Raw genomic sequence first — 13,904 nt, forward strand, 5'->3', positions numbered from 1 at the left:
TCACTATTTCGAAAGAAAATTAACGCGAACGAAAGACACCTAAACTTTGTTTTTCATGGTAATATTGACTTTGTTTTTGCTTCGAACCAACTACAAAATTTGAAAATCATACACGAGTTTAGAAGTTTTTCTTTCGTTTTCATTTTCGTTCGACATAGTGAAACAGGCTGTAAATTCTTTTCAAATCTTTTGTTCTTAAACCGTTAAATAAAATGTAATCAACAGCCATAATTACATTTTATTTAATTGAGAATATTAATGTAATAATTTACAAGAGACTTGAAAATCAATTTTATACTCTGTGCATCATCTACATATGACATTAACCCAGGTCTAGCGCATTTACATACATCAAACCAGATTTAGTAAAGCTCTAATTTGAATTGTCAACTCCATTGCATATTATACAAATTTTACATTTACGAAATCCACTCGTTTTCAACTGTCAATTTCTTTACATATACGTCAAATGAAAACTCGTCTAAAATCCATTGGATTTCATTTGACGTTTGAGCAATGGAATTGACAGTTGAAATCGAGTGGATTTAGTAAATGTAAACGTACTGTTACAGTGTATAGCGTTTAGTGCAACGCTTCTTTAGGTTGTCTGTGTATTTTGCCGAATCTTTTATTTTTCGGGCCAGAGTATTATATGCTGTTTATATTAGAGCTTTTTGGGGGGTTAACCTTCATTATAAGGATATGTTTGACGTACATATATGTAATGGAATTGACATTTAAAACCCAGTGGGTTTGTTAAATCCGGTTATATATAAACGTACTATTATATTCCATAATTACCAACCATAATAATTATGGACTACTATAAAGAAAATTCATGCGGGATATTTAACAAAATTACCAGCCATATTTTTGTTAGTTATACTCAGCATACCAGTTTCAGCTATATAATTCGAAGACCGTCCACAACACATTTTGATAATTAACACTCACAATTATTAAAAAACGTGTAGTATTGGTCATCTTCTTTAAATTTTCTTTTTCTTGTCCTTCGCTCAATCTTTTTGCCCAGAAAAATGTATGATCATCTATTCTGAACGTTAACGTAAATTCTTCTACATGAATCAGCATTGTTTTATCTAATGATTTGCGCAAGTACTTTGCGTTATGCGAAGATATTTTGTCGCCAAGCGATAAACTCTCGATACCCTCCAAAAATATTATGTTTGTTTATTAATCTAGGCAAACGCCCCTCTACAATGTACGTCATTTTATCACAAGACGGATTATTTTTTATCTACGTATGACGGTAGCCAAGTTAGATAAGTTCGGATTAGCACCTTAGACTTTAACAATTTTTGTATACTGACATCACAAGTTATAGAATGACTATAAGTTATAACTGCACGAGATACGTGAACGTGATTATGGGAACGTACGCATTTTTTTCCAAAATTCCCATTGATGCGAAGAAGACTGTGGGCCTGTTCCATAACTTCGTAAATAAAAAGTATTCGCAAGTTCTGGCAAGTACTTCTCAGTTCTTTTTTATCGAACAGCATTTTGTTCGAACAGCATTTTGTACAAGTTTGTACAAATTTTTCCAAAGTTTTGGGTTATCGTACAGAACTTATGAATGAGATGAGATGAAACAGTATTTTCCCCACTGTTTGTATTTGGTATTAATCATGGCGGAATAAGAAGGTGTTGCACATGGCGTAATAAGAAGGCGTTACATCGATAACTATAATAGGGCCATTTACCACACCAAACGTCAAAATAACGCGTTACTGTGAATTGCTTGTTTACCTTTTGTATGTAAGTTTATTTACAATAATGTATTTTGACAACTGATGTGATAATCAGCTGTTTTTGCCGTTGTACCTGTATTATTGTACCATGGTGTTACATCAGTTAGTCAAAATCAGTCTAACTAGGCGTTTACACCAGACAGTTTGTCTTCAAATACAACCCTGATTTACTAACACATACATACATTTGTCGGCTGTCTCCCAGCTGTCTATCAGTTTTTCACAGACAGCAGTGTTAACAAATTTTTGACATTTTTGTGAATAAGAAGTGAGATGATAATTTAAATGTGTTGAAAACAAAAGAATATGTACAAAAACAAAATATGTGAACGGAAAACAAAGGGAAATCTATGGTTTTCATTCATAATTTTACAACTGTTTTTGCAGTTGTCTGGACGCCTACGTCACAGAGGCAAGTTTTGGGTTTTTGACAATCAATACATGAAGTCAACTGTCCTGTCTTTTGTAAACGCAGGGTTAACGTCAACATTTGTTCACCATAACCCGTTATGCTTGGTTTACATTTACGAAATCCGCTCGATTTCAACTGTCAATTCCATTGTTTAAACGTCAAATCAAATACAATGGATTTCGGATGAGTTTTCATTTGACGTATACGCAAAGGAATTGACTGTTGAAATCGAGTGGATTTCGTAAATTTAAACCAAGCATAACAATGAATTGCCTGTTTACGTTTTGTATGTGATTTTATTCACAATAATGAATTTTGACAACTAGGTTAACCCGACATTTACATTTTCATACGATCATTTTACAGGCACAATGAATTTGACAAATTGGGTGCAATCAGTTTGCCTTTCTCTGTCACCTTGTAAATGCACCATAAATACGTCATTGACAGGTATTCAATTGTATTCACAATATAAATTACTTTTTTAATAAAACAAGTTTGATGTAATTGCGGCTGTACCATGGCACAATTACCCAGGCAGTGGCATCGTAAAATTTTGAATATATTTGCTCTGTTCCAGAACCTGCAAGAAGCTACTATTTTTTACTACGATAACATTTTGTCCTTTATGTTATCGAAAAAAATAGCAAAAATTAGTAGATTCTTGCAGTACTGGAACAGACCAATTATGTCAAAACTTTCTTTATGTTGTTGGGGAAATTACAACAAAAATACTTTTTTTATAACGGGATTTGACTTTTCATATTCGATCAGCTGGTGTGATACCACTACCTGGTAGGTCTGCCATGGGCTGTACGTTAAATTACCATATGGTTGAAGCGCCCTAGCTACATGTCGAATATTGAAAGGAAATTGTCATGGTATAGCAAACCCACAACTCTTTTTTCTCTTCCCTCATTTTCCCGTCCCCTTTTCTGACCAAAAGATAAAATAAAACGAATGAAATTTTTGGGAGATAAATCAAAAATTGTATGCCGTTAAAATAGTAGATTTAGGATAAAATATTTATTAAAAATTAAAACCACAAACATACAAATAAATAAAAAGTCTATATGTATATTTCCATGATAATTGTTGAAACAATGAATTCCTAATATTATAAATCAAATAATAAAACAAATATTATTGTTGTAATTATAAATAATAGCATATTCTCGACCGTGAAAATAAAACGTTGCCCTGTACAATAAGTTAAATATACATATTTTTATTATTAGAGTTAAGCAGATTTATTATATTATTTCATAAAGTACCGTTCATACAGTGCAATGTTTGTTGAAGAAATTATAAAGTCAGAATCTCATATCTAAAGGATAAATTGCTTTATAAAATGATTCTATGAATATTGTACCGTGTAAACCGAATCTAATGCTAGGTTTACATTTACGAAATCCACTCGATTTCAACTGTCAATTCCATTGCTTAAACTTCAAATGAAAGCAAATGGATTTTAGATAAGATTTCATTTGACGTATACGCAGAGGAATTGACAGTTGAAATCGAATGGATTTCGTAAATGTAAATGTCATTGTCATTGTTTACGAAGCCTATTAAAATCTTTGTTTGGTATTAAGTTGTTAATTTTAATATAACAAAAAAAGCAATAATGTAAGTTACGTTTTTACTTGGGCTTATTACCATAATAGTGGCTCAATCTTGATCTATTTGACAGTTATTTTTCTACACTTTACATCAAATAAATCGAGATAGAACAATTTATCATAGTAATAAGTGTTAGTGTAAACGTTATCAATGCGTGGTTATAAAAGCAATGTAACACAAATAAGCTTATTTATTCGTATATAAATTAAATAAATTATAACTATTAATATTAAAAATAGTCAAATCTTTATTTCATACACTGTCAAATGAAATGTAATCAACAGCCATTATTACATTTCATTTAAATGAGAAAAATAATTTAAAAATGTACAAGAGAAATATTTTAATGTATTGAAAACCTATTTCATACTCTGCTTCATTATCTAGCCCTGTACGTAAGCAATATTTATAAGTAACCTAATATATACATTTATATTCTTAAATTATTAATAAAAGCAAATGTTTTAGGGAATAAAGGTAAAACCAAATTATATGTAGTTCAATTTGTTGTAATTTTTATTGCATAAATAAAATAATTATGTTACAGTATTATTATTAATTTTAAACAAACTTTGTTCATTATTTGTATTAGCATTGTTTGTTTTGTTTTTTCAATAAGATTTTTATTAAATAATATTTTTTACATTATTTTATAAAACAAAAATGTGTTTTACTTTTTAATAGAGTTGTACTTTCGGGCTCATTTCTTGGAAAATAGGCCGTTCTATTAGTTCAGTAGTTCAATCGTTCGTCAATAAGCTCTACCGGTCAATAACATCAATAGCAATAATTGTGCCATGAACCACACTAATGTTTGGTTTACATTCGGCGCTGTTTCGTGATTTCGAAGACGTTTCGTGATTTCGCGCGGAATCAAGCAAAATTTAACATGATTTCGCATACAAAAATGAAATCATCTCATTTCGTTATTTCAGCGAAATCAACATCGAAATCACAGTACACATGATATGCAACCCTGATTTTGCCTAAAAAAGTACCAAAAGTTGCAACACTTTTCACGTATCACAATAAACAAGGTAGATGGTCAATTGTTACAACAACAAATTTTAGTATCAAAATTTGCAAACAATTTGTAAAAAAAAATATTAAAATATTTTGTTACAATTCTATTTTTCATTGTGTTCACGTACTTTTTAAATGGTAATGTTAGAAAAAAGAGCGAATTGTCAAAAATTGGCTCCCCATACAAATTTCTTAAAAAAATACGGGAACGGAAAGTGACGGAAATTGCAAAAAATTCCAGCAGAAATGTCAAAATTAACGTATCAGCTATCGTATTTAGATGCCAAAGAACATAGTTTCTACTAGGCCTGTACTGTATCGCAGAAAACAAGAGAAGAGGGTGTTATTCGGCGCTATTCGGCGTATTTTTAGCACCAAACGGGAAAACTACTGCAAGTAGTACTATTTTGCAGGTTCCGAACACAGCTTTTATCTATCAAAATTTATTATTATGATGTCTCAACGATAAAATCATTTTTTATTTTTTTTTTCATTTGTTAGTACCATACATAATTAATACGATATATATACACAATAATTACGATAATTTTCGAAAAAAAAGTTGTAAAGTTCTATATTGTCGTATATTTTGATGACTAATTCAATTTACAACAACTTGTTTTGAAAATTCATGTTCGATCAGCTGCGCATAAGCATCTACCTTGATCATTGTGATATCTCTGAAATCAACAAAAAATAAGTGTAAACACCAGGGTGTATTTCAGGATTTCGTGAAATCCAGTGGATTTTGGAGCACAAGTATAAACTTGGCATAAACGTCAAAATTTGTTCACAATAATGCATTGCTGTGTATTGCTTGTTTACCCTTTGTATGTCGAAGGTCACACTAGTGTGGTTTCATTGAAACTTTTAGGGATTCTTAAATCGAGTTCCCCACTACAGTAATTTCATGATTTTACTCTAGTATGGAAATCGACCTAGGAACCCTGGATTTCATAAAATTTTTTCAATGAAACCATCCAGTGTGACCAAGGACTGTATGATTTTATTTACAATAATGCATTTTGACAAGAAGAACGATAATCAGCTGTTGATCAGCGTAGTACCTGTATTATAATGCCCATGCTGGAATAATAAGGTGTAAAGCCAACAGCTGATCTTCATACCAGTTGTCAAAATGCGTTATTGTGAATAAAATCACATACAAAATGTAAACAAGCAATTTACAGAAATGCATTATTGTGAGCAAATTTGACATATAAACTGTGTTTCGTGTGGCGGCAGAGACTGTTTTTTTTGACGACGATGAGTGCTGCTCCTTGCAGCCGGTAACGAAAAAGAAACCGGATACATATAAGGCCGCCGGTTCATAGGCAGAATTCTGAGTGTTGCCAACCCATATGAAATTATAAAATACAACACTGTGGGTATCTATAGGGATCTATAGATTAGTTTCAGGACGAAAGCGACAACGAAAGCGATAAATGTCGGGAAATCTAGGGAGAAGCCTGAAAAGCGGGAAAATATGCATTACTTTATGCGCTATAAAAAGGGCAAAGAGGAAAATGTCTTCCTCATTAAAGCTTGGTATAGTATAAAGGAAACATTTTCGTGGCGATAAGCTCCTACAAAGGAAATTCCCTAATAATAAAACAAACAGTGAAAAAATTCAAATTTGTTTACCAAAAGATATTGGTGTACTTTTATTGTGTACTGGCTGGTGGTTTAAAAACGTTGAAGCGAGAAAAAAAACGTGAGCTAATAATAATTAGGTAGCAAGTAGAGGCACAAATGTGATAGTGTTCCTTTTTTAATGTGGATTAAAGATATCGCCAAACCAAACCGGAACCTGGAACGATAAAGTCCGGCCCCTCCAAATACATGACTGGAGGCGGTCGGCAATACTTTTTGGAAGAGTTGACGCAAATTTTTTGGATTTAGAAGTCTTGTAATTTTGCTTTAAATGGCTGCTAGTTTTATGGGGAGTTGACCAGGATTGATGTTAAGAATATCTCCACATACATTAAACGTTTGCCGTAAAGTTTCATCCAGGAGTGAGGTGTTATTGCCTGGAATATTATGCATTAAATTCATCGTCTGAAAATATAAAGAGAAGATATCATAAATAATTGGCCACCAGGTAATTATTTTAAGTTTATACGTACCGAGTTCTAACTGAGATCTTTGACGAGCTGAGTTGCCATTTTTGATATGCGCACGCGCGCTAGATGATGAGTGTGGCCTAAAAAGAGATTAATGTTTTTTATAATTGGGAAAGATGATGTCATCAAAACTTAACAAAAACTACAATAATTAAAAGATAATTAAATTATTTTTTTTTTTGCTAACGATCATTTTCAAATGAACTTATTTGTCTCCTAGGTTAAGTGTGATTGTCTGTAGTGAGTAGATAAATAATTAAGTTTTAAATTGTGTGGATTTCTAACGCCCGTATTTGGGCGTAGGGTTACCCATATGATATAGGATTCATTTGATTTGTGTTTGTTGGACATACATATATTAACGTCCATGAGCACCCCTTAACAGAGCTCTTTTAGGGAGGTAATACATTTTAGAGAGGCCAGTTTGGCAATAATAAATATCCTGAATTATTCTTTGGTAGCCTGAGCGATTGACTCATAAAACAATCAGGGGGTTAGAATTCTATGAAGAATTTTTACTTCGATTATATGTCTCAATGTTAGGATTAAGTTAACAAAAATGAATAAATACTTTTATATTTGATTGTTTGTCATATAATATGAATTGCTACACTGTATTTTTTTTTTGTAAGAGAGATGATTAGTATGTAGGTTATTAAGCGGTAAGTGTGTGTGGCTACTGGGGCCCTTTAAAAAAAAATTTGTCTTTATTTCGTATGGACCAAAGGGTCAAGGACTATGGCGGGCTATGTGTGGGAACGAGCCACCAAGTTCCCTTGTCATGGTTGTATATCGTGTTTGTGTCGTTTTATTTCGTGTTTTATGCTGTTCTTTTTTCGTTCCTTTCGATTGTTTGACCCCTAGGGCTGACGGTGGAAGGGTACGCCCCGACTGAGCTTGTCGGAACGCCACCGTAGCGCCGCATTAGGCGGTTCATAACAACTGTATGCTTTTAAATGTAAGGGAACACTTTGGGGGTATAATGTGGTAAAAACTGGTAACCTCAGGCACGTAAAGGAACACGACTCTTGTTATTCCACCATGATTATGCCAAGACAAAAGTCATTAACATGATGCAATTAATAAGATGAACCAGAAACTACAAGATCAATTTACCAGGTCACGTAAGTAGCACAACAACAACTCTTTTTTGGTCGAAAATTCTTCAAGATCTCAAAAGGTTTGTTTAGGTTTTCATACAATTTATTCACAGTAACAAAAAATTGACAGATAAACCCATGGTGGAATAAGAAGGTGTTATATCAAATCATGTCAAACGTCAAATTTGCTTACAATAATGCATTACTGTGAATTGCTTGTTTACATTTTGTATGTGATTTTATTCACAATAACACATTTTGACAACTCATCAGCTGTTTTTGGCGTTACACCTTATTATTCCACCATGGATACTGCGACGCTGGTGTTTTACGCCATGACACAATAATACAGGTACAACGGGAAAAGCAGCTGATTACCACACTAGTTGTCAAAATGCATTATTGTGAATAAAATCACATACAAATGTAAACAAGCAATTCACAGTCGTGAAGAGTGGGCCAAGGAGTATACTAGCTGTTAATTTTCACCCAAAAAAAGTAATTCTCAGCAATGCGTTATTGTGAACAATTTTGACGTTTGGTATGATTTGATGTAACACCTTCTTATTCCACCATGTTCTACGCCCTCTTATAATTTCATCATGAGAAGCTACAACAAGACTATTTTGATTGAAAGTTCTTCAAGTTGTCAAAATTTTTGTTTACATTTTCATACGAATTATTCACGCTAACAATGAATTTGACAAATTGGGTGAAAACAACTGGCCTTAGTGTTCCACCTTGATCATTGCCATCCGTTCAACCGGGGAAGTGCGTCGAAAGAGGGATTTCATGAGATTCGTCAGAGTTTTCCCATCAGGTTCCATTACTTTTCTTTATATAATTGGGATTTGGGCGCCCCTTTGCAATAACTTTACTTAGTTCCATAATAAAGTAATTTTATAAAATTGCTACAGTGGGGAACTTGATCTAAAAACGCCTCATTTCATTAAATTATTTCTTTGAAATCACTTTAGTGTGGACCGAAACTTATAGTATGTCTACATTTACGGAATCCAATTGATTTCACACATTGTTTAAACGTCAAATGAAATCCAATGGATTTCACATGAATTTTCATTTGACGTATACGCAAAGGAATTGACAGTTGAAATCTAGCCTATTTCGTAAATGTAAGCATACTATTAGTCTGGCTGTATCTTTGGTGCTATCTTACGATCCGAAGAATTCTATCCAGGGGCTCAATTCTGTTTCTATGAAAATGTGAAATGAAAACTTTTATAAAGGAGAAAACTGTCAAATGAAAAAAAAATTATAAAGGAAACTTTTTTCATTTCAAATTTTCATAGAACAAGAATCCAGCCCCAGGATTGCTTTTTTGCTTTGACTTTAGGATTTTTGAACTCCTTCAGCTTATCCTTGTATTTCGGCCTGAATCCGCTTTGGTAGCGGATATTGAAAGCTTTTCTTGACAGTTTACCTATGTTTGAGAGTTCGGACATTCACCATTGTGTAAAGTGTTTCTCTAAGCGCATCAAGGGGCATGCTAATTTATAAGTTGTACGGATTCCTCTATAATGGATACAGATTTTCCTATATCAGTTGTATTCCGCAATTCCCAAAGAACGAATTTGGAGAAGTTCAAAAGGGCTTAGAAAGATAACTTCCACACATTCCACACTATTATCTATTGAACTTATTTTCCCTGTTCGTTCTTTGGGAACAGCAGAAAATTTATCTGGCGTTAATTTTTTAGATATGTTGAAATACTTATATACAATTGTGATCTGAGAAAGACATCTTATCGGATACTGCCCAATTAAAAATTTCGATTTGTCTTCTATCGGAAACTAGAGTGAGATCATTGACCATCTGCCATCCGAGCTTGGAAATACAAAAGTTGGCTTAGTACATTGTTAGTATTTATGAAATCAAAGACTGACTCACTGGAAATAAGAAATGGCGTTTTAACAATAAGACACGATCCAGCCTTCGTTTTCGAAAGCGTAGGGTTCTTGTATGATGTATATGTCTAGATCCTCTCCTTATGCCAAAGAACAGTCACATGAGAATGCTAGTACAATTATAGGAACACTGGGTTCATGATATATGTAAAGAGGTACATCTAGATGAAAACAATTTATAGAATCCTGCTTTTCCCGAATTCTTAAAACTTCAAATTTGTTCAATATATAAATATAAATGAAGCGTGAAGGTTTCTCCGCATAATCAAAATGTGAATATGATAAAATGTTTGAAAATAATTGAATTCGATTGTTTTTAAAATTGTTTGGCGTATTTTTCAAAAAATAAGGTGTGTATTGAAGTTTTAGAAACACTCGATAAGAAAAAAATTTAACTGGCACAAAGCTTTTAACGGCGTTTGCATTAGAGCTTTTTGGCAGGTTAACCTTCTTTATGAGGATTTATTTGACGTTTGCGCTATGGAATTGACATTTGAAACTAGTGGGTTTTTAAATCCGGTTAAGTGCAAACGGGGTATTAGCCAACCTTTCTGATTAAATCATGGTTGGATTTTTCAGTAATAACAGTGTTGTATACGTTGATTTTAGCCGGTTTAAAAACCAATCCAGTCAATATGAGGTTTAAACATCTGTTAGTCTATGAACTTATACTATGATTTAAACTGTCAATCCCGTACAATATACGTCAAATAAAATCATGGGGATTTACAGCAATACCTAATTTAAGTCGTGACGTACAAAAAATATTCACCTACCTACAACAACAACGCTCTCTGAGCGTCCGTATTACCCAAATACGTTGAATCCGAAATCTTATTTAAAACACAAAAACCGCGACTGAAACTTTATTAAATGTTTTCATTCGTAAAACAAACATTTTTCCTTTGCAATAAATTGTATTTCATGTTTTGTTGGGCTTTTCTTTTCAAAATACAAAACACACACATACATACATTCAATAACATATCGTACGTTCTGTCAAAGTTGAAAATGTTCAACATACAAAAACTATACGCTCGACGTATTTCGGTAGTTCTCATTAGAATACATGTGTTCTACTTTTTTCACCACACACGCCCTGGGAATACGGTCGTATTTAGGCATAGCAGTTAGAACTACGATTTATTTGACGTATATACTAGAGTTGTATAGTTCATGAACGAACTAGTTCAATTGAACGATTCAATAGGTCTGTACGATAACTCAAAAGTTTGTACAAATTTGTACAAACTTTTACAAAATGCTGTTCGATAACAAACTTGTTCAGTATAAGAGAACTGGGAAGTCTTGCAAGTAGTTGCAAGAACTTGCAAATACTTTTTACTTGCAAAGTTATCGAACAGGCCTAATGAATAGAGCGTATGAACTAGATCAGTCGATATAGTTCATTATAGTTCAATACTTCACTGAACTATAATCAGCGACCGTACGATCAACGAACGAACGATTCACAATCTAGTTCAATATGTCGTTCACATATGCATACAGTTACGCCGTCGTCTGTGTTAAGTGGTGCCTTCGTAATGTGATGAGTTTGTTTACGTATTGGATAAAGGTACAATGAATATCTGTTCGAAAGTGAAGATTTCTTCAAAAACACAACAAATTCCACATATTCCCATATTGAATGTGCCTGGTTTTTGATAGAAAAAAAAAAAAACAAATAAAAAGAAACACACACGCACAAAGCTTTTTCGCATTGACAGTTTCTACACAAACACACAACATAAGATTTTTGCCAGCCAACTAAATGAAGAACGTGTATTCTTAAATTAATACCAACTTAATCTTTCTTTATGAATGGGATAAAACACGTAAATTTAATACTTTTGTTCTGGTGTATTTAAATTATATTATTCTATTGTTTTTTCTATTTGGTGTATGTATGCGTTTGATTGAACGATTATGATCCGAATGATTGAACTGGATAGTGAACTATGAACTAGATTACTGAACTAGTTCAGTTAAAAGAGCTGTACTATTGAACTAGATCTTTCAAATGAACTAGATTCTACAACTCTAGTATATACTATGGAATTGACATTTGAAATCTAGTGGATTTATAAGTCTAAACGTACTATTAATTTTGTATGGCAAATCTGATCGTATTTAGCAAATAATAGGCACTTAATATTTTTGTCGGGTTAACCTTCCTTATGAGGATTTGTTTGACGTACAATATGCAATGGAATTGACATTTAAAAATCAGTCCGGTTGTATATTATCGTACTATTAATCCTGATAATTCACTTAATTCAGGTAATGATATCATACCTAAATGGTCTATTAGTATTCTCATGACGTCAAAAGTTCCTGTAGCGAAGAATTTTTACTTGAAAGTAATGCCTGTTAAGGCCTGCGTACATAAGCTGCCTCGCCTGCTTACCTTGCTTGCTTCTGATAAAAGAATAAAAAAGAAAAGGGCAACCCAGTCCGAAATTTGCTCGGCCTTCTTTATTCTTTAGGATGGTTAGGATGGACGTTTTATCACAAAATAAAACGAATTAGGCCCAGAAATTTTTGAATTTTTTGCATATCGTGCATATTTTGACATATTTTTATATATTTGCATAAAATGAGCATATGCAAAACCATATGGAAAAATATACATAAGTCTTCATTAGGGATATGAAACTTTACACCTGAAATTTGTCCGCATGGGTCCACATCTTCATATAGCCCCCATAGAACCGTACCTCCCGATTTCCGATATTTTGAAGGTTGTGGCATCAACATCACACTTAAATGGCTGACATTTTGTATAAAGTCTTCGTTGGGATTATAAAACTTTCCACCTGAAATTTCTCAGTATAGGTTCAGGCCTTCATATAGCTCCCATAGAACGATACCTCCCGATTTTTGGTATTTTGAAGGTTGAGGCTGTGGTTATACTTTTCTGTATTTTATTGGCTTGTCTGAAAAGAATTTTAAACAGAACAATTCTACATACATTTTTGTGGCTATTATTGAAATATTTGTTAGATGAGAAAATATGCAAAATGCATAAATTTTGCATATGCAAAAATTTATGAATTTTGCATATGTCATAGGTTTCGATTGCAATTTAATCAGAAGCCAAAAATATGCCTAGTCCCAAAATTTGACATGAATCGGACCAAAAATTAGGGTTGCATAAAATTCCGAATTTTTACATTTAAATTTGTTGTTGTAGTAATTCGCCTATGCACCAACCTTGATTATGGTGTTGTGCATGACTAATTGTAGCTCTTGTTTCTACTATTTCATTTGGCTATACAGTGGAATACAACTCTGCGCTTAACATAGCAGAGACTTCTCTGCTACTTAACGAAACTTGGACGAAAATCATAAATAGCATTAGATGGCAATGCTATGTATTTAGTCTATGGCAATACCATGTAAGTAGCAAATATCTAAACCTTATATACTTGAGTCGATGCACAAACCTCAAATCGGCTATTGTGAATGGCCAATCGCAAATGACAATCCCACACACACACTATGTTGTTCCTATACTATATTTTCGTAACGTGCATCAACATGGCGCCGTGGCTTAGTTGGTTAAAGCGCCTGTCTAGTAAACAGGAGATCGTGAGTTCGAATCTCGCCGGGGCCTATCTGTTGCAAAACTGAAGAACTTTTTTTTATTCAATTTAAAATTTTTATTAATTGAAAATATGTATTTCAAATGTTTTTAATTGAACACGATGGACATTTTTGTTTCTATTTTCTATGTACAATATTACAAAAATGTTACTTTATGTTATAGGCTGGATTTCTAATTGCGAAATTAAGAAATGTTGGGGTTTTTTGGAAACTTATGCGATGAATATGAATGTGTTCGTTCAATCCATCACACTTTTTATTACGAGCATATTTTAATCGCCTGTAAATGACAATGTTATAAACCCTTTAATTATTATGAA

General features: G+C 32.9%; 1 non-coding gene across 1 annotated transcript; it reads left to right on the plus strand.

Annotated features, from left to right (window-relative positions):
* The first annotated feature begins 13,520 nt into the window (after positions 1-13,520).
* TRNAT-AGU (transfer RNA threonine (anticodon AGU)) lies at positions 13,521-13,594 on the plus strand. Its single transcript has one exon. It is a non-coding gene; the product is annotated as a tRNA-Thr (tRNA).
* The last annotated feature ends 310 nt before the right edge of the window (positions 13,595-13,904 follow it).

The sequence above is a fragment of the Musca autumnalis genome, unplaced genomic scaffold (assembly GCF_047663935.1).
Source record: "Musca autumnalis isolate F117 unplaced genomic scaffold, ASM4766393v1 scaffold_5, whole genome shotgun sequence".
Lineage (NCBI taxonomy): Eukaryota > Metazoa > Arthropoda > Insecta > Diptera > Muscidae > Musca > Musca autumnalis.